We start from the raw sequence: 26,796 nt of genomic DNA, 5'->3' as shown, positions 1-26,796 counted from the left end.
CTGCAGTTTTTTTTTCATGCCTCACGTGACCTATGACCACATTTGGACGTCGCAGTCATCGGCCTGCTGTTGAAACCGAAACAGCACGAGATATAAATTGAATTATAAATTCTTTAGCGGTCGTAGGGAAATATTACATTGTAATCCATGTATAATAATGCCTTACGCATCAGTACAAGCAAAAAAAGACGCACCCAAAAGTTAGGTGTTTATACTCCTCTAAGGACCGTTCAATCGTCCCAAAATTTTATAGTGCGCCACCACTAAGGTCTCAAATCACCGATCTTTGCCTGAAGCATGACTTTGAAACCCTTAGCGCGAACTCAAAGCGAAATGAAACGCGACGGGCTAGAGCATATACTTCGCATTTGACCAAGTAAGCTTAATCCGGTGTAGTTCTTTCTCACGGAGATTAATTGATGATCAGGAACGGCAAGGCGCAGTAACTGTCTCACTTCTGGTGGACATCTCAGTCGGGCCGTGGGGGAAAGGAGGAAGGTGGGAGCGAAAAGAGAAAGGGCTGCTATAGTGCGTGCGTGCGTAAAGGCTTTTATTGGTGCATAAAACACCGGCTAGGATTGGGGATGGGGAGGTCTTCCTGTGGGTGGACGGAGGTTGACAGTTTTGTTATCCAACCGGTAGCCCTTGGGCCGCGGCAGCGTCTTCCGCCCGGGGCTATAAACCTGGTTTGAACGGCCGGGTCAGAGCTGGTCGGCATGGCTTCCCACTGCTCTTGTGTAATGCTTGTGCTGTGCTCTTATGGTTCTTTGGGACACGCCCATAACATGTGAAAACTATTTTCTGGTTGACGACATTTCTTACAGTGTGTCAGGTATGCTTCGGGGTACACGTTATAATATAATGTTGGGCGTGAAAAGGTATTTGTAACTTTCTCCGTATTACTGAATGTGCTTTGGCATGTGATGTGTGTGCTGACGGGTACGTCAGCCTTGCTAGTCCTTAGTGCGCTAGGATCTCCTGGTACGTCGTGAGATTTTCTACGTATATACTCTCACGGATCTGGCTACTGTAGCGGTCCGACGGCTCGGCTGGGAAATCCGCGAGTCGCGTTGCGGGCAGCCCCGTTCCCGAGAAGGGATGTGTGGGTAGGAGTCCATATAAGTAGACCCGTGTGTTGTTATTTGGTTTTGCTTTAGGGTTATTTGCTGGACAAGTGGATATACCCTGCCCCGGGATATAATTTAGGACTTCTGATTTTGAATCTCTTACTATTATCTTGGAGCTTAAGGGAGTATAGACACGTAATTTTGATGGCTTGTTTTCTTCTCTACAATGATGCGCAAGACACTACTATGCATGAATCACCGTGTGGTATTTGCCTACGACCGCTAAATAATTTACAATCGAATTTTCCTGTCATGCTGTTTTGGTTTCAACAGGCGAACGATGGATGTGACGTCAACGTGGGCTTGCCACATCAGCCACGACAAAAACTGCGATATAATCTCTGCTTCATCGTTTTAATTCACTGCAGTGCTGAAGCCAGCTTTCCTCAAGAGCCGGAATGACAACGAATGTAGAGGCACCGATTACATTGCAGTTTTTTGATGCCTCAAATGACCTGTAACTACACTTTCACGTCAGAGTCATAGTTCGGCTGTTGAAATCGAAACCGAAGCAGCAGGGGAAAGAAATTAGGTCATACATTACTCAGCGGTCGTAGGAGAACACCACGCGGTAATCCATGTATAATAATGTCTTACGCATCATTACAAAGAAGAAAACACTCACCCAAAAGTTAGGTGTCTTTACTCCTTTAAGGCGGTTGCAGTGAGCTATAGCCATTTCCTCTGCTTCCTCGATGTTCCTTGTCTTCAGAGAGGCGCCTGTGAGTAGGTTTCCTGCCTCATCCACCGCCATGATCGACGATCATTCATAGCCCCTGTGGCAGCTGCGTGGCGTCCACATATGCGACTCCTTCCCTGCCAGATAGGCTGTATTGTTTAGTGTTTCTGTCCGTTCCTCGCGCTGCTCTTTGTGATGCGTGGAATGCGTGTTTTTTTTTCTTCTTGAAGGGGGTGGGGAGTAGGGGGGCACTGTTTTGCACATATCATCTTCGTGATGTTTCTTGAAACTGACCCGTAGTGAAGGTCTCCGGAATAATTTCGACCACCTGGGGATCTTTAGCGTGCGCTGACATCGCACAGCACACGCGGGCGCCTTTAGCGTTTCGCCTCCATCGAAGTGCGGCTGCGGCGGCCCGGAGTTAAAAAGCAACTCAAACCTGCATTCAGCGTTTGAATAAATGAGGAGGAAAATACAAGGAGGAGCTGCTGCTGCTGCTGCTACGCTATGGAACTAAAGTGAAAGAGGACATTCCTTTTTTTTCCTCTCACCGAAAACTCCCGCATATATATAGGGCACGCGTCAAAAAGGCCTGGAAGCGAGGCAGTGAATAGTGAAAACGGGCCTTCTTTGAAAGTCAAAGTTCATTCTTGCGAGCCGCGCGGATAGAGCAGACGAGCTGGTCTTTTTCGCGCTGCCTTGATGTCGGTGTGTTGGCATGAGAAACACCTTCGCCGCCCTCTAAATATACATCGCTGCCCTTTCTGCAGCGGGCTCCCGCTGTTCCCGCTTGTGTGTACAGCTGCGAACAACATGAAGGGCAACTTTTCGTTCGCACTCAAGGCGCATATACTTATTTTGATCACTGTGTCGAACAACAAAGCGCGATTGAAGGAAACGTATACGTCTGTAACAACTCTACGTTGAGAAATACTAAAAAAAACAAAAAAAACTCGTACTTCTCACTCAAAGTTAGGGAATGATTCTGTAGGGATGCATCACGTGTCTACATTTCACTCTTCCATGTCTACGTATTTCCGTCCGTGGTCCGATGATCCTCTCCTCGGGCGGCATGCTTCCGCAGCAGCTGTCGCAGATGGACCGTACTACACTCTAAACACAAATACACCTATATGGGAGTAAAGCTGTCCTCTAGCGCACACTCTTTTATAGAAGAGAGTGCGCTAGAGGACAGCTTTACTCCCTTTTTACTCCTCTCTGTTTAGCGTGTGCATTCCTCCGCTCTCGCCACACCCTTCATCCTCTTTCCACGGTAACCGCGTTCCGAATGGTTACCGTGGTACGCCTTCCTGCACTCTCGCCATAGCCTCATCCTCTCGCCGTGCCCTTCATTCACGGCACCCCTCCCTCTCCTTCTAGGGGAACTAGCTCCTGTTAGTTTCCATTGCAACTGCATACCAGTTGCGCCCTCTCATGCTCTTGTCATAGCCTCCTTCCATGGTAATTTTCCTCCGGTTGGTGATTTCTCCGTTCTCGCCACACTCTCCTCATTCTGCTGTAACCAACCACCTTCCAAACGGTTACCATTGTAACCATCCACTGGTTGCGCCTTCCTACGCTCTCGCTTTCTAAGCCTACGCTCTCGTCATAAAGTGTCCTTCCATGGTAACTCTCGTCGTCCTTCCAGGGTAACTACCCTCCGGGTGGTTTCCATGGCAACCGCCGACCTGTCGCACCCTCTTATGCTCTCGCCATACAATCCTCCTTCCAGGGTAACCATCCTCTGGGTGGGGACTCCTCCCCTCTCCCGATACACTCCTCCTCGAACGGTAAGCACCCTACGAATGGTTTCCATGGCAACGCATCCACCGGTTACGCCGACGATTACGACAGACTACTACATACCAGTACGACGCGAAACCTGGAAACGGGCGCCTAAGAGCTGTCTCTGTAAAAATCAGCGTACGTGACAATGTGTGGTAAATTACGCAGCGACTGGTCATGTCTACTTAGACGCCATTTGTTTATTTAAAACTTGCATTCGCGGTTCGGGTGTCCAGCGAGATATGTGAAACAATTACTGCATCATTTCCTTTCCACAAAAACCAATTTTCCGTTATGACCGGCCTGTCTGCCTTTCTTTCTTTCTTTCTTTCTTTCTTTCTTTCTTTCTTTCTTTCTTTCTTTCTTTCTTTCTTTCTTTCTTTCTTTCTTTCTTTCTTTCTTTCTTTCTTTCTTTCTTTCTTTCTTTCTTTCTTTCTTTCTTTCTTTCTTTGTACAACCAAAGATACTGAAAGCAAAATATGTTTACGCTACGCCTGACTAAGCCCCCCCCCCCCCTCTTGTAAAACAGGAATCAATACCCCTTGCGATTTTTATGGCGTTCTTGAAGCGAGGAGCGCTACTGTGAAACAGAGCTTCGGCAAGTGATCCGTTCCAGTCGACGGCTGCTTGAACGATTAGTAAAAAATGAGGATGTTGGTCTGCGCGTAAGTGAGGTGCTCTTTTAGATATCGCTCCGACCTGCTCGCTTGTGTGTGTGTGTGTGTGTGTGTGTGTGTGTGTATTGAGTTAAATAAAAGAAGGAACATCGCTTCATATCGAAACATTTATTAGGTTGACGTTTCGGCCAGAAGCTGGCCTTCATCAGGACTGAGTATGAAGGTATTGCACATGGGTTTAAAAGGGGAAGCAAGAAAAAAAAAAGCCGGAGGTAGGGAGGAGGGTTGAAAGCAGGGGAGAAAAAATATACATATCACGGCCTCCCTTTCGGAGACCGTGCCGTTTCCGAGAAGGGCGCCTCGCGCTGATCATTAACGGACACCATTAGTTATCGCCGTTCTTTTGTTCTCGGCCGGTCCGTTGACGCATTTAGGTGGACGCGGGCGCCTGATTGGCCTTCGTCCGTGAGCCGACGCGTGTGGCCTTTTGACCTAGTCTCGCGGAAGCGCGCGTATGCACTTTTTGTGCTCCTGCACATTGTAACCTCGACTGGTCTGCAATGAGCGCTCATTTGAGAGTTGTCGGGCTCTGTATCGGTGTACATATGAAAAAAATAATTGACATCAATAGCTCCACCGATCCATAGTTACCGAGCGATCAAGCAGGAGCCGAACCTGCTTCCAGTGGGTACTTCATGGCTTTTTGTGTGTGTTTTTGCATGTAAACTTTGTTTAGTTATTCCTATTGACTTGCCTGCGTACCTCTCTGCCCCTTCTTACTGAGCCTATTTTTGTACTCCTCCCCTTACCTCCCAGCCAGCCGATGGTAAAAGGCCATTCACCACCCTCTGGTCAAAATGCATTCTACCCCGGTGGTTGTGAGGAAAAATTATACCCCTGTCACACGGGCAAGTTTCGTGACACTTTCACGAAGTGCACTTCTCCAGAACGAGTGACACTTTCGGGGCGTGCTGCTACACGGAAAAACAAAGTGTCATTCGGAATTGATGGTGGTGACGATGGCTTTTCAAGTAAGGCACAAAAAATATTACTTTTCGCGCTTCAAAGCTTTAATGTACAGTTAATGTACAGTAGATTGCAAACTGCAAGCACTTTTTTATGATTATCAAGGAGCTTTGTGCAATATTGTGACTGCTGCACCGTCACACCGAAACGGTTGCAGATGGTTGCTACGGTCGCCATGCTAGCCGCCATAGCCATACCGCTGCGGCTGCCTAAAAAGTTATTGCAGTTGAAAACAAGAATGTCGGAATATGTGCAGTATATATATTTAATGGCAACGCAAATAAGTTTACATGAACAAGAGGGCAAAAAAAATTAGCTGCGTTCAATAAAACGCGATTTTTATTGCCGACGTTGTATTCTAATTTCGAAACGCTGCTACCGAGGCTATACACTTCGCCCCTCGGGAAAAGTGAAGTGAGTTCCCCAAACTCACTTCTTGCCGAGTGCGTTCAGCAGCGAGTGTCATTAAAGTTCATCGTGTGACACGATGCGAATGACACTACAGGCGAGTGTCACTCGTTGAAAATGACACTAAACTTGCTCGTCTGACAGGGGTATTAGACACCTTTAGCATATCATGTTACCGTTACCGGAGTACCGCGAGCCTGCGCACCGCCGGTGAGCGTGCGCTGATTGGTCCCGATGCTGGAGGAGCGCGCGCAGCTGCCGGGTACGTGGTGCCATCTGGCGCCGTCAAGGCGATTTGCGCATGCGCATTGACTGCGCATGGGCTCCCGGTACTCCGGTAACGGTAACACGGTATGCTAAAAGAGAGATATAAGAGAGTTTACCGTGTTACCGGACGCCGGAGTTTCCGGTTAGCGCTGCGCACGCTAGAAGACGTTTTAGCATATCGTCTCTCCGGTCTCTCCCGTAACAAGTTACCGTAAGGCGAAAACGAATGATGATGATGGTAGAAGCCCCAGCATTAATTACAAACAGAAATACGCATGCATTGAAAGCATTTCTTTGCAGTGAGGTGCTACATGCTCTTTAATCATCTTTTTCTCTGTTATAAAGATGTGCTCACTACTTTTCTGCTAACGGCCGGCTCAGTGGCTTCAAAAGTACCCTGGCCAGTAAACAAGTTTACTACACAGAACGCACTAAGCTTGTGTACGCTGCGCTTACTGCGTTGCGAATGCTGTAAAAACGCAGCTACAGCACCTGTTTGCCGTGCGCGCAGCGTCGCTTCTTTGGATGTTTGGATGCGCGACTTGGATGTAAACATAGTGGCGCCATCTGGTGACTGTAAGTCAAAGCGCTTGAACTCTGGACTGGAGAAACTTTTTTTTTTCTGAATTTAGTGGTGAATATGACAAACATTACCAGAATGTTTTTGTTTTTCCAGGAAGAAAACTATGAAAATAGAGAGAAAAATGTTAAAGCTGGCATAAAAGCTACAGTGTTGTTGCTTCCTTGGCTACGCGCTTGGAGGAAGGAAAATTTGCGACGCGGATAGTTAGGCTTAGGTGCTCGAAAATCACAGAATTATCTCAACAACATGGGCTAGTTGTCACTTAAACCTCGACGTATGGGTGAGAGTATGCGAAATAAAAGCGAACCGCTACCATTTGAGTGAGCTGTCGCATCAAAGAATCCAGCGGTGACATGCATTTATTCCCAATCGGCAGAGCAGGGCGCCGCCATGTTTGTTTACAAGCGAACACTAACTCTCTCCGCAACGCTAAAGAGTTTCCGTAAAGTGTTACCGGCCCGGTAATGGGCGCGCATGCGCAGATGTCGCCAGCCGAGCCCGGTAAACGGTAACCGAGCCCGGTAAACGGTAACGTAAACACGGTAACGATATGCTATATCTCTCTATAGCATATAGTTACCGTGTTTACGTTACCGTTTACCGGGCTCGGCTGGCGACATCTGCGCATGCGCGCCCATTACCGGGCCGGTAACACTTTGCGGAAACTCTTTAGCGTTGCGGAGAGAGTCGCTTGTAAACAAACATGGCGGCGCCCTGCTAGCCCCCTTCGGAAAAAATGCATGTCACCGCTGGATTCTTTGATGCGACAGCTCACTCAAATGGTAGCGGTTCGCTTTTATTTAGCATACTCTCACCCATACGTCGAGGTTTAAGTGACAACTATCCCATGTTGTTGAGATAATTCTGTGATTTTCGAGCACTTAAGCCTAACTATCCGCGTCGCAAATTTTCCTTCCTCCAAGCGCGTAGCCAAGGAAGCAACAACACTGTAGCTTTTGCGCCAGCTTCAACATATTTCTCTCTATTTTCATAGTGTTCTTCCTGGAAAAACAAAAACATTCTGGTAATGCTTGTCATATTCACCACTAAATTCAGAAAAAAAAAGTTTCTCCAGTCCAGAGTTCAAGTGCTTTGACTTACTGTCACCAGATGGCGCCACTATGTTTACATCGAAGTCGTGCATCCAAACATTCAAAGAAGCGACGCTGCGCGCGGCAAACAGAAGGTGTTGTAGCTGCGTTTTTTTTACAGCATTCGCAACGCAGTAAGCGCAGCGTACACAAGCTTAGTGCGTTCTGTGTAGTAAACTTGTCTACTGGTCAGGGTACTTTTGAAGCCACTGAGCCGGCCGTTAGCAGAAAAGTAGTGAGCACGTCTTTATATACAGAGAAAAAGATGATTAAAGAGCATGTAGCACCTCACTGCAAAGAAATGCTTTCAATGCATGCGTATTTCTGTTTGTAATTAATGCTGGGGCATCTGCCATCATCATCATTCTTTTTCGCCTTACGGTAACTTGTTACGGGAGAGACCGGAGAGACGGTATGCTAAAACGTCTTCTAGCGTGCGCAGCGCTAACCGGAAACTCCGGCGTCCGGTAACGCGGTAAACGGTAACGTAAACACGGTAGCGATATGCTATAACTCTCTAAAGGTGTCTATTATCCGCGGAACGTGCGCACTCCCTTTTGTAAAATGGATTGTGCTAAAGGGCAGCTTACGCCTTGTTTACTCCCATATAGGCATGTTCGTGTTTAGAGTGTAGCGCCACCTTGGCAGTCGGTGGAGTTTCCGTAATCCATTCGGCTTTTTTTTTTTTTGCGTTGTCCTCCCCCCTGTGATTCTAGCTCGATGATTCAGTGAGGCGTGCACCTGAACATGCTATCGAGCGTATTTTCATCGCCTGTGTTTGTTTCCGTCAGTGTCATCTCTCTTCAGCCTGCATACTTTTAATGCCTGTAAGTTTGTTTCCGTGAGGCCCCCCCCCCCCCCCCCTCCGTTTTACGAGCAGAATGTCGTGCGTCCCTTTTGTTCGAAGGTGTCCGGAGGGGAGTTTTTCATGGCGGCGAACTGAATGGACAGCCGTGGCGCGGACCCGGAAACCCTCCGGCAGTTCTTCGAAAACAAGCCTGTGCACGTGTCTCTCTGTGTGTTTTCTTTGTTTCTCAGAGCGTGGCTGTCAACGGCGCTGAGAAATGTCAGGACAGTGACAGTGTGGAGCAGATGGACGAGCGAGAAGCAGTGTGTGTTTCAGAGTGCTCTAATGTGCGAACGAAGGAAATACTTTACAAGCGGCACAATGTACAGAACGCGCTGAAACATATATGGACTGGGACAAGAAACTAAAGAAACGTTGGATGTGTGCTTGTATGTGTGTGCGAAAAGGAAAGGCGCGACAAAAAAGAGCGCGCGCGACTAGCAGGCGATGCGTTCTAGTAGAAAGTACGTCTTTCCATGCTACATACACGCGTTGGCTACGTCCGCCCTTCACCCGTCAGTCAGAATGACCAAGCAGTGGAATGCCTTTCGCTGAAACGTTCCTGGTGACACAGAGCTGATGGCTGGGATGCCAACGTAGACTGCGAAAGGGCTGGCTTTCCGAAACGGAGGTCGAAATGGCTTTGATATGAAATTTGCCGCTTTTCGCGGCGTGCATGGCTCTAGTATTTTTCAGCGACTGTTTTCGATGCTTTATCTAAGCACTGAGCCTGTTTGCCCTTTAAGGTGGCGACTTAGGTTAGGCACTTACGGTGCGCCGGCACACTTCTTTTTTCATGAAACAAAAACATAGCAACCGACACTGCCCTTCGCTTTCGTCGCCGACATAGCATTTCGGCGCTGCAGAAAAATTTTGAAGTGCTGATAAGTATCGCAGTGCCGAAAACATTTAAAGCGCCGAAAAATATCAAAAGTGCCGAAAAGTCTCAAAGGGTCGTACAATCTCGAAGGGCCGTAATGTCTAGAAGTGCCGAAAAGCCTCAAAGGAGCGAAAAATATCGAAGTGCCGAAAAGTCTTAAATGCCCCTACAATCCCGAAGTGCCGTATATCTCGACGTGCTGAAAAATATGAAACGGCCGTACAACTGTAAGGGCCGCATTGTCTCGAAGTGCCGGAAAATAAATATCTAAATGCTGAAAAGTACTAAAGGGCCGTAGTCCTGAAGTGCCGTAATGTCTCGAAGTGCCGAAAAGCCCGAAGTTCCAAAAAATCCCTATGTGTCGAAAAATATCGAAGTGGCAAAAAATCTTAAAGGGCCGTGCACTCCTGAAGTGCCATAGTGTCTCGAAGTGCCGAAATATATCGAAATGCCGAAGTCTCGAAGAGCCATACAGTTTCGAAGTGCCGTATTGTCTCGAAGTGCCGACAAGCCTGGAAGTGCCGAAAAATATCGGGATGCTGAAAATTATCTAAGTGCCGAAGAGTCTCAAAGGGCCATATTGTCTGGAAGTGCTGAAAAGCCTCGAAGTACTGAAAAGCCTCGAATTGCCGAAAAGTCTTAAATGCCCGTACAGGCTGGAAGTGCCGTAATGTCTCGAAGTGCCGTAATTTCTCGAAGTGCCTAAATATCTCGAGATGCCGAAAAGTCTTAAAAAGCCGAAACATCTCGCAGGGCCATACAGTCTCGAAGTGACGAATAGCCTGGAAGTGCCGGAATATATTGGAATGCTGAAAAATATCTAAGTGCCGAAAAGTGTCATAGGGCCGCCATGTCTAGAAGTGCCGAAATATAAAGTGTTGCCGAAGGGTCTCGAAAAGTCTCAAGGGGCTGTAATGTCTCGAAGTTCTGAAAAATAAAGAAGTGCCGAAAAGTCTCAAAGTGCCGTACAGGCTGTAAGTGCAGTAATGTCTCGAAGTGGCGAAATGAAGTGCCGAAAAGTCCTAAAGGGCCGTGCAGTCCCGAACTGACAAAATATATCTAGATGCCGAAAATTCTTTAGAGGTCGAAAAGTCTCAAACGGCCGTACAGTCCTCAAGTACCGTAATGTCTCGAAGTACCGAAAGCCCTCGAAGTGCCGAAAAAGTCTCGAAGTGCCGGATTGTGCAGTAGTGTTGAAAAGTGCCGAAAACCCAAAGGTGTCCAAAGCTATCGTACGGCAACCCAGCATACACCCATGATGCTCTCTTACCGATCGCTATACAACGTGTGCAGTCTTTGTCAAAAGTAACCAGGCTCCATGGTTTGTTTCTCATTCGTATAACAGAGCCCTCGCCCCTTCCCAAAAAATCAAAAAGTTTTGAAGGTGAGAACAGGGGTTCTCCTTACCATACAGAGATTTAGAGCTTGAGGGCTGGTATAATAGCTATAATATACGAATGAGAATAAAAACATGCAGCCTGGTTACTTTTGACAAAGACCGTACATGTTCCTACGGAAGCCGTTCCGCCCGCCCTTGTTTCCCTCTTTCTGCGTCGCCAGAGGAAGGGGAGGTATCGCGGAGGCGCCAGCGACGGAAGAGGTTAAGCGGCTTAGCGGTATGCCCCGCAACATGCACGTGTCTGGCCTTTCCCTCGGTGGTGGACGCTCTGGCTTTTGCCCCGCGTGCGCGCGTGCGGGGCGGCTTATCCCGCATTACGACCGCGTCTGAAAGGGCCCGGCGGCCAAATTAAGAGTAAGAGCTGGCGCGCCCTCTAGCGGCTTCGGGCTTAGCAGTTAGGCCTCGTGTCTCCCCGCAGTTGCCCGTAATGAAGTTTTGGCCAGACGAGTATTACACATGTGTTGTCTTCGCCTCGTGCGGCGCTCCTCGGTTGGAATCGTACTGCTATAGCTGTAGCAGCACCGCCCAGTAGAGCTCAGTTTAACGAAAACAAAGGGCGGACGCGACCGAAACTTGGCTCATTTTAACACGGAAACGTGTTAAAACCGCAGCGCGACTTTCAGACACGGCCAAGAAGGAAGACGAACCGAGATCTTGCCTCTCTTTGATACCGTACGCGTTTACTTGTTTTATTGCGAAAGCAATACTAGTTGCACTTTCAGCCCGTCGCGTAGCGAGGCCGGTAGCTACCAAATTAGCATATTGGATTGGAATGGAATGGAATGGAATGGAATGGATTGGTTTGGATTGTATTGGATTGTATAACCGATGCATCACCACAAGCACCACCACCAGCTACACTACCAGCTGAACCATGGCGTAGCTACGGATATTGCTTTCGCAATTACCGGGCTTAACCAAGCTAAGCCACAACCAATTTTTGTTTCTGCTTTTTGTTCTGCGGTATAGTGACGCGAGCGAGTGGTTTTAAATTTCATTTCTTTCCTCTTATGTGTTGTTTGTGTTGTGCGCCGCCTTTTTACAGCCGCGCCCTCTTTTTCGAGCTCTAACGTTCTATAGTCAGGTACAGCTTCAACTGCAGTGAAGCTCCGCCCATATTCAACCTCCGCGCACAGAATTCCTCCACGACGAAAAAGTAGTCCGTTGCTTAAACGTTTCTTGCTACGTAAACAAGAAGCTTATCACAAGAAAAAAATTATATGAGCTCTGGAATTTGATACATGAATTGTTTGATATAGTCAAACATTAAAAAGCTGATCTCGTTTACAGTTCCGATTGGCCAGCGGAGTAATACAGGGCGTCGTGGACCGCGGCCTAGTGTTAGCAGCTGCTGTTTTTTTAAAAGTTGTATTCTATTATAAACACGAATACGCCTGTATGGGTGTAGTACACACGCTTATATAAATAGGAGTGTGTTAGAGTACAGCATACTCCATTTTTTTTTACTTTCTGTTTAGACTGTATTACAGGCGTCGGGGGCATCACACCAACGTTGTACTGCCACGAAGTCTTAATATTTAACCCGTGCGACACACACAGCTGTCTTGTTTATTTTCCTGGCTCCTTTTAAGGTGAAAGTCAGCAGAGGTGTCACTCTTTTCGGTTGGTCGAAATGGTCATGGCCTCAGAGTGCGCGTATTCGCAGTAATGAGGTCACCCAAGGATGCGTGACGCCCCCTTTTGGAGCAGACGACAACTAATAAAGTAGTTATCGTCCACTCCGACAGGGGGCGTAAGGCGTCCGTGGGTGACCACATTACATACCTCAATACTGCGAATAGAGCCATGGATACAACCGAACTCATCGAAGCAGAGAGAGAGTCGTGCTAATGAAGCAGTGAAAGTCGGCGGTCAAAGTGTGTAGTTGTAATGTGTAGTGAAATAAAGCACTAGTACAGCACAAACAGTCTCGCAGCAAATGCCCAACAGTGCGCCGGGAAAGGCTTTCGCCTTGCAGCACTTTAGAGAGCCAAAGTACCCCCTAAATTTTTTCTTCATCCTGCCCTGAGATTTGCAAATTGTAATAAACTTTTCGCGTGGTATTTTTTCCCCCCTGTGTGTTAAATAATAACTTCCGGTGGCAGCGTTCGCTAAGCTTCGTTTACAGAAATGCTAAAGGAGAGGTTCGAGTTAAGCGTCGGACTGGCCAAGTTCATTCGAACCGGACGGCTGCGCCTTAAAGGACACTGAGGACGATTGGAAATTGGCGTTCATCGATTGGGCACCGCGTTTTGATAAGGAATAATCGACTTCTATTGAATGCGGTGCTTTATAATCTAGATAAGGTCAAAAAATTAAATGCAGGTGTCGCCACCGCAGGCCGTTTTCGCAAGCGAACAGAGATTACGTCAATGCAGTTTTTATACGTGGATCCCTGAGGTTAGGTTACACAGTCATTCACTTCTAAACGGTGATCATGGAGTTCCTTTCGGTACTGACGTCGCGAGATCGAATTGAATGGCGGGAAAATAATTTTTTTGAATTTTAAATCCGATCTTGATTCGCCGCAGTAAATGCGTCTTTTGCTGCATAGGCAGAGAGGGCCATATGCAATTCACTTTTACTAAGAAGAAAAGTTGGATGGAGTATCTTTGTATCCTAACTACGAACTCGATACTGTAGCAAGTCAATCCAACCACTGCTGTCAGACTGAATGGACCTGACCGCGTGACTAGTCGACCCGACTCGACAGCGCTTACACATGTTCGGCAACTGGTTTTCTACCCGACCGACGAGCTCAGCTTATGGTCGAGTTCATGTAAACGCCGTTACTGTCCCCACCTATGTTGCTCTCAGCTATTTTTTTCCGCCGTTTTTCTGCTGGCCAAACCTGTGCTGACTCGCCCAACTTGACATTTTGTTGAAGTCTTATTGATGTCGAGTGTCCGTAGGAAGCGTAAGCGTTGGTTTTCAGGGCACACCTGCAAGAGACAAGCACGAACAACATTAGCGTGAAGCACAGGACGCAGTATCGACCAGTGGCAACCGGAATTTCACACTTTCTCTTGAAGAGGGAGAGAAAAAAATCGCTGTATGCACCGCCTGGAAGCCTGTCTAGCCTAACGATAAAGAGAGAAAGAAAGAAAGAAAGAAAGAAAGAAAGAAAGAAAGAAAGAAAGAAAGAAAGAAAGAAAGAAAACAAGTGATGACCTCCCCTTTCCCCCTCCCAAGACCCCCCGATTCTCTGACGTCATTGTGAGCTAACAGGAGAAACCCGATAGTTGGCTCTCTATTTCTACTCCCACCTAGCCCTCTCATCGAGAGCGTAGAGGGCACTCACTTAGGCAAACATATCGAATTTCGATCAACTCCCGCGCGGCTATTTCCAGACTCCTGGGCTTCCTGTGGGCAAGCATGTACGTGATCCCGTGTCACGGCTGCCCTCGTGGCGCAACGCGGCCTCTATTTTACGGAGAAGAAAAATGTGACAGCGCTGAGGCACTCGGCGAAGTGCTGCCGATCGGCAGTGTTCGCCTGCGCGTTTTGTCGCAAGCGCTCGGGCTTATTTCCTTCTTTTTACACTCTCTTTTTATGCTTTTCTTTTTATGCCTCATCGTTGTCGACAGAAGGTAGTCAGCAGAAGGTTGTCTGCAGAGGTGTCACACTTCTGCTAGTCAGACCAGAAAAAGAAATCTTTGCGCACGATGGGATTCGATCCACCATCCTTCTGTTCCGCTGCAAAGCGTGCTAATGGCTATGCTACTTCCTGCCAACGCATATGTAGTTCTCCTTGTCTAGGACGCTGGAGAGTTTGCAGAAAGGCGTCGAATCAGAAGGATTCCTTCCAAACGCCCTCCAGTGTCTCCAGCATTTAAGATTCACAAACAATTGTGCACTTAACATCTTAACCACACATCAGTGACACAAGCAGCAACACCGCGCTAAAGGCTTTCGCCTCAACGCACTTTAGGTCAACAAAGTAAGTCCATAAGAGAGCGACCAACACTCCTTTCCGAGTCTTACTGCTTGGGGCATGGGACATATTGAGTATTTTCATGTACTGACTGTTCGTCGAAATGAGTAAGTGCTGCATTTAGTCCCGTATTTGGCCAGAGAAGTAGAGGGTTTTAAAAATTAGTTGTGGTTCAGCCTGGCTGAACGTAGTAAGACAAGCGATAGCTCCGTGAATCATGTTTATCTAACCCGACGCCTTTCCATAGCGTAAATAACATCAGATTCCGCTTAACGGCGACGGTACATCGTCGAAGCACTAGTTCGGGCAAGTTGCTCATCCGGGCTGTGAGTGAAGATAAGCACACTCCACACGCTCTTTTGTAGCGAACGGCGCGTCACGTGATTTCCGGCAGTTGCGAGAGTATCTTCGGCTCCGCATACGCAGCTGTGGCGAGGCGCACCGAGTCACGTGATTCGATAGTTGCCAGGCGAGCGAGCGCGGTAGGCTCAACGCGCGCCGCTGTGGCGAGGCGTGACGAGTCACGTGGCATGACGTTAGAGCCAAGCCTCCGCTCTTCCTGGTTTGAAGGTCAAATTTCATAGCCACATGACCTTGAGCTTCGTACGGGAGGAGTAGGGCTTTCGCTCTAAAAACAATCGTTGGGCGCCGCCATATTCTACGCTGGGCTGTTGCGTGCACCCGGCGCAAGCACGGTGGAAGCGGTAACCCGAGATCTCTGCACCTGTTCACAACGAAGCAAAGAGCAGGTGCTTCGATATTTGCGTGCTCCGCGTGGAAATGCCTATAGCGCAGCCAATTTATTCACGGGTGCCTATTGAACCGCCGTGAACCGGCTTTGAAATCACTCTTAAAAGACATTTGCATCCGGCACAGAGAGATTTCAAAACACTTGCTCTTTGATACTGCTGCGAACAGATGCATAGAACTCGTGCCACCGTTTCCACCGTGCTCGTGCCAGATGTACACAACAGCCCAGTGAGCGTTGGGGCGACGCCCGAGGGAGCGCTTATGCGAAAGGTCTGCATGCAGAGTCGTTTCTATTATCAAAACAGCCCGTTCCATAAATAGAAACACCCTCGTGCCCGTTAGGCTCGCTCTCAGGAGAGCACTTATCCGCTTCCGGACAGCGTTTCCGCGGTTATGCCGTGACCTTTGGGCGAAGCCTTTCGGATGTGCGCACAATTTAAACAAGGCCTTCTCTACGGACGACTTTTCGGGCTTAGGCTAGGAAACAAACACGAGATTATGATATCCAAGCTGAAATGAAGAACAGGAAAGGACTTTGGGAGGACGACCTTTGCTCCATCCGGGTAGCGGGGTACATCCTTCATACCGGAAGGAACAGGCTGCGGGAACGGCAAAGTGTCAAGTGGGAAGGTGAGATTAGATGAGGCATTGCTGTCTCTTTCTCTTGCCCTATGTTGATGCGATTCTTTCTGTTCATAGCATTTCATCAACTGGCCAAAGCCGTAAACCTCCTAGGTTACGTCTCTTTAAATTTAAGTTCATTTAGGCTTTGCTTGATGGTGAGGTGAGAAGATTCACCATGACAGGATTTCTCCGGCCTCCTCAGTACCGGGCTAATTTGAGATCAGCGGCAAAGGCCTTTTCCCTAAAGTGCACATGACCGGGCTGACAATTATTTGTCCTCGATCGACACTGCAGTCGCTGCGGTTTTGGACGTGTGCAGAAAACATTGAGAGCTTTTTCATCTTGTGTTCGCATTTCGACGTTGAATGCTGCGGGTCAGACACATTTAAGTCGGATGGCATCCGACTGTTCTTCGTGTAGAAAACTCCGAGACCTAGCCCTCATCTGCGAGGGGCCCAGAAAGCTACGCGAAGTTTGCATGAGTATTCTAAATGTACAGGTCTAGGAGACTGCTTGTAGTATGTGCGTATGTACTCTTTTATTTGCAAGTCCCTCATAGTCCGAGTTGCTTTGGGACGTTAAACCCCATAAACAAACCAATCATTTATTTGCGCGCTGTATGCTTCCTCTGCTACCTTTCTGTATTTCTCGTTCATTTCTGTTTGTTCCCTTGTAGTGTAGCTAGCAGGAGCTAAGTAAGGTTAAACCCTGTCTTTTTCTTATCAATTCACAACTAGCCTCTGAAATTTAAGCTTTAAATCACCTGGCATCAACGGCAAGCAAGGCACAATGGTGGGGTTGTCGCCACAGTCGTTCTGTACTCTCATCACGGAGCAAAAGAGGGATTCAGGAAGTTGGAGAGAAAGAAACAACGTTGCTTCTCAGTAAACATGTTTGAAGGTTTTAAGCCACCCCCCCCCCCCACACACACACACTTCGTCTCTCACACTTGCCCAATCTTTTTACTTTTTCTGCATCTTCCTCCTCTGCTTGCTTCCCTTTCTTTTCCTTCCTTCTTTCTTTGTTTGTTCTCTCTGTCCTTTTCTCTATTTCTGCTCTCTTAATTCGCTCAGCAGTGACGTGGTAACACGAAGAAAAAAGTGCGCGCTCACGTCGCAAGTATGACGCTTTCCGAGGCGTGGCCCGGCCGGCGCCATTGACCGGACTGCTGGTTGTGGGCCCGGATCGAATTCGCCAAGGTTAGTGGCCGCGGGTTGCGGCTGGCGGTGCCATCTAGCTTTGCACCGCGCATTTCGGAGACCGTTTTGTACTTTTCGCGCGCTTTTCGCGTACTTTTCGCGCGCTTTTCGCGCGCTTTTCGCGCGCTTTTCACAATGGGCGAGGACGCAGAGAGCGCGCGCTGTCCAGAAATAGCAGCCCTTCTTTTGTCGTGCGAACCCTATTGAAAATACTGAACGTGGATTCTGCGTGCCTATCTTTGCGTGTTTATTGCCACGCACATTGTGACGATTGAGCGAGGTCGCAGAACGCGAGACATATTTCACACAATTTGCGCAAGCCGAGCAAGGTCGCAAATGCGACACATCTGTCACATAAAGTGCGCAAGCCGCGTAAGGCTCGTACAGCAGGAGACATCCTCGCGTGATATGCGCAAGCCGGGTGGGGCTTCCAGAATGTCCGAGAGCCAAGGGTGAGTCCCAGAATGTTCAAGAGCCTTGTCTGGCTCACAGAGCACTAGACAGTGTCAAATGGAGTTACCATCATGATACCGATAATACCTTGCATGGCTGCAAGGCTCCTACATCACTGCTCAACACGTTACGCCAATGCCCTACCTAAAGGCCTCCTCACCTGTCTGTCACTGCCTCATTCAGCATGCATGTTGTGAGATAACAAGCTTTGCAGCAATGGTGCTTCGTGGGATGACTCTCATGTGTGTAGCATGCTTGCAAAAGGACATAGATAAGGTCACCTTAACTGGCTTTATTAATGCCACATCCCTCATGACGGGTGCCACACAGTGGCTAAACAATTTCTTCAGCTTCTCCAAGTCCAGCAGGTTGGCGTCTTGATCCAGGTTCTCACTATGCAGCACCTGCAAAAAGGTAGCAGTATATGCAAAAAAATTCAGTTAATTTGTTTTCTCGAAATTCCAGAAAAGGGCACAAGTAGTTCTTCCATTAATGAACTAATGATGATTTCGAAAAGTATCAGGTTTGAAATACAGACATTGGAAAACCCGACTCAAGCACGCAGGCTGCTCAGCATCAAACCTGCACAAAATCTAATAACCGTGTCACACAGGCATTTTGAAGGCTTTCAAATGGCCATCAACTCAGTGGCACTTGAATGCAGCTAAATGGGCATTTCCAATAGCCACAGAGTCCCTAGAACAGTGTGGACATCTATCAAGATTTTGAAGGCTTTTCAGTGGTAGAAATTTGCACTCAGACATGGAGCACTCGCAACTTACACTAAGGAATAAAATCAAAGCAATTTAATCGCTGAAAGAATACTCAACATGAAATGTACAACTTATTTCACTGAAAAAAAAGAAGGCTGGCCACAAAACACTGCAGCAAGCGGATTATCACTGTTGCCAATAGCACAAAAACAATGAATACCACCTTTTCAAAACTGCGTGAGTGCTACAACAGCTTCCCAGCAAAATTATCAACTGTGACAGTGGCTCCACAGCAGTTTGGTGCGAGATGATGAAATATCTCTACGGCGATCAAGTATTCTGTGTAGCAGCGGCATAACTCCCGAGTTGAAGTGCAAATCTCAAAGCTCAATCTCCCACCTTAACTGTTATCTTTAAATACATATTTAAATTCATTGCAGCATGCTGCAGAAGTATGTGGTCAGATCATTCGAGAGGATACCTGCAAACTATCTCAGGAGACGAAAGATCTGATGAAGAAACGCCAAAGCATCAGGACGTCTAACTTCAGAGATAGAATAGGACTAGGAGAGCTATCGAAGTTAATTATAAGTGCAAGGTAGCCAACATAAGAAAGTTTAACATGGAGAAAACCTAGCATGCTCTAAAGCATGGAGGTAGCCTAAAATCAGTGAAGAGAAAACTAATCACTGGTAAAAACCAGATGTATGCGCTGAAAGACAAAGAGGGCAATGTCATAAGCAATATGGATAAGATAGTTAAAGTAGCCGAAGAGTTCTACACAAATCTCTACAGTAGTGAATGTAATCAGAAGGTTACAGAGAGAGGCAGTAGAGCACAGCAATGGGACACCAGCCAGTAACGAGGGAGGAAGTAAAGAAAGCCTCAGGAGCAATGCAAAGGGGTAAAGCAGCTGGTGAGGATCAGGTAACAGCAGATTTGTTGAAGGATGGAGGAGAGATTATGCTAGAGAAACTAGCCACCCTGCATACGCTTGCCTCGTGACCACGAGCGTATCAGGAGCTTGAAAGAATGCGAACATTATTTTAATTCATAAGAAAGAAGATGTCAAGGACTTGAAGATTTACAGACCGATCAGCTTACTATCCATTGTCTACAAGGTATTTACTAAGGTAATCACTAATAGACTCAGGACAACCTTCGAATTCAATCAATCAAATGATCAGGCAGGCTTTCATAAAGGATACTCAACGAGAGACCACATTCATGCAATCAATCAGGTGATAGAGAAATGGGCAGAATACAACCAACCCCAATATATAGCCTTCATTGACTACCAGACAGCAATTGACTCGGTGGAACCACAGCTGTCATGCAGGCATTGTGGAATCAGGGTGTAGAAGAGTGTTATGTGAAAATATTGGAAGATATTTATAATGACTGCACAGCTACCATAGTTCTCCATAAGGTCAGCAATAAAATTCCAATAAGGCAAGGTGTCAGGCAGGGAGACACGATTTCACCAATGCTATTCACTGCCTGTTTACAGGAGGTATTCCGGGGCCTGAAATGGGAACAGTTGGGGAGAAGAGTTACTGGAGAATACCTAAGTAATTTGAGATTCCCTGATGGCATTGCCTGGCTAAGCCACTCAGGATATGAACTGCAAAGCATGATGAATGAGTTAGACAGGCAGAGCAGAATTGTGGGGCTAGAAATGAACACGCAGAAAACCAAAGTAATGCTCAACAGCCTAGCAAGGGAACAGCAGTTCACAATTGGTAGCGAGGTGCTAGAAGTAGTAAGAGGATATGTATACTTAGTGCAGGTAGTGACCGCTGATCCGGATCATGAGAGGGAAATAACTAGAAGAATAAGAACGGGGTGGAGCGCATATGGCAGGTTCTCTCAGATCGTGAAAGCCAGTTGCCAATATCCCCCAAGAGAAAAGTCTAACACAGCTGTATCTTACTGGTACTCACCTATGGGGCAGAAATGTGGAGGCTAACAATGAGGGTTCAGCTTAATTCAAGGACAACGCAGCGAGCCATGGAAAGAAAAATGATAGGTCTAACGTTAAGAGATCGGAAGCGGGCGGAGTGGGTGAGGGAAAAACGCGGGTTAATGAAATCCTATTAGTATCAGTATTAGTATTAGTATTAGTATCAAAAGGAAGAAATGGGCTCGGGCAGGGAATGTAAGGCGAAGGCAAGACAACCGCTGGTCCTTGAGGGTAACAGAGTGGATTCCATGAGAAGGTAAATGTAGCAGGGGGCGGCAGAAAATTAGGTGGGCGGATGAGGTTAAGAAGTTTGCGGGGATACGGTGGCCACAATTGGCAGAGGACAGGGTTAATTGGAGAGACATGGGAGAGGTTTTGCCCTGCAGTGCGTGTAGTCAGGCTGCTGCTGCTGATGATGATGATGATGACAGCCTGAGCACACCTACAAAGTAAAACTGTGAACTCGACCCAGCAGCACTTTACTGTGTTGAAAGAGAACAGGTACAATTGAATTACTGCATTACCTTGTTATCATTAAAAAGTACAGGGCTCTAAGGACTTCCTAATTTACATCGAAACGAATGGTTTACAGTGAACTTTCACGGATTACACTAACAGGCACTGAAAATCCAACACAGCTGCCCAAGAGAATATTAGGCAGCCGCGCTAGCCTTCTTTTGCGCTATGCTACCTGATACCAGATTAAGATTCGAGAGCAATTTACTCATACTCTAGCACTGGGATACGTTATGCCCCAGACTGATGCAGCCGTCTTACTAAAGGCAGAGAAGCTTTCAGTGTGGGTCATGTGTGCTGTGGCGTGAACACATGCACAGGATCGCCTGCTACCATTCAAGTCCTCTGTGTACACAAATGCAGGTGCAACAGAAAACCCACATCACAAATTTGGCTAGTCTGGTCGGCCAAGCATGGGCCAGCTGATAGCACGAAGCAGCAGGTGCGACACATACCATCATCATCAGCCTGACTAGGCCCACTGCAGGGCAAAGGACTCACCCATGTCTCCACATTAACCCTGTCCTTTGCTAGGTGTGGCCACCATATCCCCGTACACTTCTTAACCTCATCCGCCCATCTAAGTTTCTGCCGCCCCCTGCTATGCTTGCATTCTTTTGGAATCCACTCCATTACCCTTAAGGACCAGCGGTTATGTTGTCTTCCCATTACAAGCCCCGCCCAGGCCCATTTCTTCCTCTTAATTTCAAGTAACATGTCATTAACCCGCGTTTGTTCCCTCACCCACTCCGCCCCCTTTTGGTTTCGTAATGTTAGACTTATCATTTTTCTTTCCATAGCACACTTTGCTGTCCTTATTGTTTGGCACGTGTTTTTTTCTTTGTAATAAGGCATAAAGTATTATACATGAATTACCACATGGCATCCTCCTATGACCGCTAAATAATTTATAATCAAATTTCTTTCTCCTGCTGTATTTGTTTCGGTTTCGACAGCTGAATGATGGCTGTGACGTCAAAGCGAGGTTATTGGTCACGTGAGGCATGAAAAACTGCAATACAATTGGTACTTCTGGCTCTTAAGGAATGCTGGTGTCAGCGCTGTAGCGAATTAAAATGATGAAGCAGCGATTATAAGTGCAGTTTTACCACGCCTCACGTGACCTATAACCTCTCTTTGATGTCATAGCCATAGTCAAATTGTTCACCGAAACAGGATGGCAGAAAAAGTTGATTATAAATTATTCAGCGGTCTCACGCGAATACCAGATGGTGATTCATGCATAGTAGTGTCTTCCGCAGCATTATAGAGAAGAAAACATGCCACCAAGATTAGGTGTCTATACTCTTTTAAGCTGAACTCTTTTAATTAGCCTCCACATTTCTGTCCCAAAAGTGAGAAACATGCAGGCTAAAGAAAAGATTTCAGCTTAAGTACCAAAGTGGCTCTAATCACACGATGAAGCGGAAAAACTCTCGGAACAGAGAACAAATAGGAATACCAACAAAATTTTAGATTCTTGTAAGGCTATCAAGCATTTCTGAATATTGTAAACTGCACTTTCACACATACAGTACGCATGTATGCCAAGCTCACATTCAGTAGCCCTGTTTTCCGGCTGTAGTTATCACGGTCTGAGCTCAGTTACAGATTTAAAACCAGCCAAAAGATGCAACACAGGAAAAGAGAAGAAAACAGGTTGGACTATCAATTGAATTTTTTGTGAAGGAAAAGAAGGCTCGCATGAAGATGCGCCACACATGACCCACACCAGCGAAAGGCAGGACAACAAATAACTGTCACTGATATACAAGCACGTCATCTGAAAGAGAAAATTCTTTCCGTTGAAGATTGACTAATGGCTTCGCTACTCATACAGCCATTGCCTTGGAGATATGCATCAAATACCTTACAGATTTGTTTACCACTTCTATACACCACTGAAGTGTCACAGAAATCAGGCGTACACACTGATGGGTCATCTTATGATTTACACTCACGACATTGGCACTGTAGTGCCAGATTAGAAGCTGCCTTCCCCCTAACGAGTTAGTGCTCACTCAGGAACACATTAAAGACACCTGCACATATCCCTGAAGTAGTTTCTTGCACAAGCTAGCGGAATGTGATAAACCACTTCCTGCAAGTCCTGAACCTAGTTTTATGGGATACCATACTGCTATCCCGGGTTTTAACAGCAGCGCAAAGGCCATCAACACAATGATTGGCGCAAAAATTACATTTAAAAATTTTCCCGACACTCGATTTGAACTCATGAAGTCTACACAAAGGACTCCATGATAACCGTTCTGAGGTGAATGGCAGTTCAGCCTAGCCTCTGGAATCTGTGCCAAAAAAAACGGAGTCAGCGCATCGCAATTTATTTCCGATATCAGCCGGTGCTGATGACAATTGTATGTTTTGCTTTCTCTGGCTTATAAAGCTCCACTTTCAGAAAAAGTGTCGTCTTTGTGGTTAGGATGCGGAACTTCATCATCACAGGTCAACTTCAGCTTGCCATCAGTGTCCTTTTAATGCCTCAAAGTTGAACAATAGCTCCATTCATAGAGGAGGGCTGTGCATAAATTTCGACCACCAAAGATTCTTTAACATGCACTGACATTGCATAACACACGAGCAAATATGCATTTCGCCTTGTCGAAACGAAGCCACCACAATTCAATCCCGCGTCTTTGGGCTCAGTAGCCGAACACCAATGCAGTAGGCCACAGCAGCAGGTGAAAAACAAAAGAGAGCCCTTAATAGGCAACCTAACTTGCAAAAATCAACATAACGAGGGGTCACACAAGTAGCAGTGGACTAGGAAAATAAAAGCTACTTGTGTCGGAAGATGTCTTCAGTGCTTACCTCAAAAGCCTGCTTGCTTGCTGGGCATCCTAGCACCAAGTGAAAGGCTGGCACAGCTATACTGGAGAGCTTGGAAGAGGCATTGCTGGTAAAGCTATGTGGAGCTTGCTGCAAGGTAAAAAGACACATTTAACAGCAGCACAGTGCAAAAAATGGACTAGAATCAAGCATGTAAGGCAAAATGCAAGGCACAAAAAGGAGCCGGTCGCAGAATGGAACACGACTGTTTAACCACATTTCGAAGTGGGCCAGGCAACAAGAAATTCATAACCACGGCAGTCATTCACAAGCTAGCCTCAGACGAGACATCACTTGCATATCGATATCCAGCATCGTTTCTACAATACATGCCACCATTCAAAAGAACAGACCACAGCAGAACGATATTTTCAGTAGAAGGCTGGTTTGCTTCAAATTCTGCATGCGTCCCTCAATTTGAAATCTGGCATGATTAGCACTGATTTCACATTCTCACAGGTATGATGAATTAATAGTGCCAATTGCAGAAAAACCACACTTTTTCCTTTAACATCAAATAAGGTATTGGAGAGGTACCTCAGCATATTTAAGTCAAAGTCAGATTTATTTGCGCCATTGGTTATAATCATGAAACAATTAAGTTTATTCTTCGTACATATTAAAGGCTCAATTACCCTTAAATTTCACTGCAACTTCGGGATTTAGGCCAAATGGAGCTAGGGCACTTGTGTGCATTTTGCAGTTGTTTGTACCATTTCAGCTCCGAGCCAAAGTATGAAAAAGCGAATGCCAAAATAGAGGCGAAAAACTTCAGAGCAATTTGTTTTTATCTCACCGTTCTGCTATTCAAGGCTCGACTACACTGGCTCGGCTATAAGTACGAACGCAGCTGGATCATACGGAGCTTCGTACCTTAAATACACAATTTATAAAAGTACAAGTGAAATACAAGTGAAAGAGGAGGAAGCTCAATCCTAAGGCATACAGCTGAATCGCAGTCTACGTAGTTATACTGCTCGAGCGCTGTTACTTCAATTACAGCGTAACATGCGGCGAGAATGCAAAGCCCGGGCCGAAGATCTATTCGCGGGCACATATTCCATTCTCGGCGAGAGATGAATGGCAGTACGGCGGCAGTACGGCGCCGATATCGTGCACCCCGCGATCGGATCAGCTGTGCATATTTGCATGGCATACTGACCATGACCGTGTGACCACTGACACTACACGCGCATTCATGCCCGTACGCCGCCAGCAAACAACCTTTCAGCGCTGCGTGCTGCCGCGATAGGCACTGCGTCTTCGCGTCTCTGTACTAGCTGTGTTGACGTGGCCAGTTGTGCGCAAAGGCTTTGAAATAATGAACAGGTTCGAAGAAAATTAACTTACCCCCAAGATGCGAGATGTCACCCGGGTAGTGGTCTCCCACCAGCTGCTCCGCCATGGAGGAAATGAGCCCCGCCGTCAGCATAGCGTTTCCAGTGAAGGCGCGCAAAGGACGACGCGCTATCCGTCGAGCCCGCTGACGCACGCTATAAACACAGGTTTAGCGAATTTCACTGCTGTCGGCACATCACATATCGGAAGAGTGACAAATGCGCATGCCAGCGATGGTTCACGCCCTCGGCACCACAAAGGAGGACCACGACCGACCACGACAAACGTAGCAACGCTGTCCGCCATGCTGTCCCTTCCCAGACGCTGCGTTCGTTGGCTAGCGCTTCGGCCAGTTCCGGCTTCCTTCGGCCCGTTTAGAAAGGCATCGCCTCCAGGCATTCCTCCAGGTCGTCTCTTTCGGGCTCTATGCTTTTGGGCAGTGCGATAGCAAAGGATTAAAACCAAATGAAACTTTCGTTACAAAAATAATTAAGTTCTTGTGCACATATTAGCATTAAAAACTTGAGAAATTTGTGACGCGTGGACGCATGAATATGCGTGTCGGTACATGCGTGCGTGCGTGCGTGCGTGAGTGGGCATGGTCTAGCGCGTCAAATCCGAAGCCTATCCTACATGCTGCATGGTTTCTGAGATCACCGCCGTGAGCTTCGCTTGTTTTCTGGTGCTGCTGCTGGGCGGTCTTGTGCGCCGCTGTTACTGTGCTGGAATCGCAAAAGAAGAAGGATTACCGGTGTGTGCTGCCGGTGGGCGCGCTCTCATCCAAGAGTAGTAGCAGCTTCCAATTAAGCGATCCGTCGGGGCATATGTGTTATGGTTGTCTGGTCGACAATGATAATGAGGTCAGCAGTGCGGTGCCGTCGTTTGATGAGTCGAACCTTTCGGCCTATTGCTCTGCTAACTTCGTTGCAAAAATGCCTGGCTCATAAGCAGCGACAGTGGCCATTGTTTCTGTGGTGTGTTTCGATTACAAGACGGCGCCCTTCTACAGTGTGGCTTCCTTGGAAACTTAGTCGGCGGTGTGCCTGCAACGCCTGTCGCTGTCAGCTCAAACTGACCGCCTGCGAGCGCTGCCTTCTTTCGCGATGTGAACGGTGACGGGACACTTACTGCCTGTGGCCGGAGCTTATAGCAAAAGCGAAGAGTGTTTTCTGTGAAGGTTTGACGAAGTGCGTGTGTCAGTCTGGACCCTTAGCAAGTCATACGAGATGCGACATGCAAAAGTGGTCCACCAGTCGCTTCAGCAGAAAGGAGTGCGGATGTTTTTTACGTTACTTCAATCTAGAACTGCCCATGCAAATATTTCAACTCGTCTCTTGCCTAAACAGCATAGTAAAGAAGCTAAAGCAACAAAACTGCTGTTTCCATGCTGTATATTGATTCCGCACTCGTGCTAGAGGTGGGAAATATGTAGCAGTTATTGGCGGAGTTACAGCCTATGAAGCACGTGCAGCTTCATGTAACTGCAGGTTAGGATATGCGCCTTACTTGGTATTGACTTTGTGACCAGACATAGCCATTTGTCAACTAAAAGAAATTTTCTTGCTATAGGATTCTGCAGCATTATGTATGCTTCTGGACACTGAATACCGGGTGCGTCACCTCTCTTGAAAGCACTCAGATTTGTGTACTTATCAGTACGTTTGAGATGAGAAAATTTTATCAGCTTCTTTTCTTTATCAGCTACACAGCATGTTGCAAAAAAAATGTTTTACTGAAAAGTATTTCAGTT

The 26,796-nt window shown here is 47.1% G+C and overlaps 1 protein-coding gene and 1 long non-coding RNA gene across 4 annotated transcripts in view; one reads left to right on the top strand and one right to left on the bottom strand.

Moving 5' to 3' along the window:
* disp (RND transporter family member dispatched) overlaps positions 1 to 26,796 on the top strand; it is a 326,749-nt gene that overhangs the window by 48,125 nt on the left and 251,828 nt on the right. The gene's annotated exons all lie outside the window — the stretch shown is intronic.
* On the bottom strand, positions 17,947 to 25,624 carry LOC149329603 (uncharacterized). Its single transcript, XR_016285585.1, has 3 exons — positions 25,059 to 25,624; positions 23,691 to 23,798; positions 17,947 to 18,073 (listed from the first exon to the last, which is right to left on the bottom strand). It is a non-coding gene; the product is annotated as an uncharacterized LOC149329603 (long non-coding RNA).

This window comes from Amblyomma mixtum, chromosome 9, assembly GCF_055824585.1.
Source record: "Amblyomma mixtum isolate Tamu chromosome 9, ASM5582458v1, whole genome shotgun sequence".
NCBI lineage: Eukaryota > Metazoa > Arthropoda > Arachnida > Ixodida > Ixodidae > Amblyomma > Amblyomma mixtum.
Note: the sequence above shows the minus strand (reverse complement) of the source record. Positions and strands in the feature narration are given on the sequence as shown.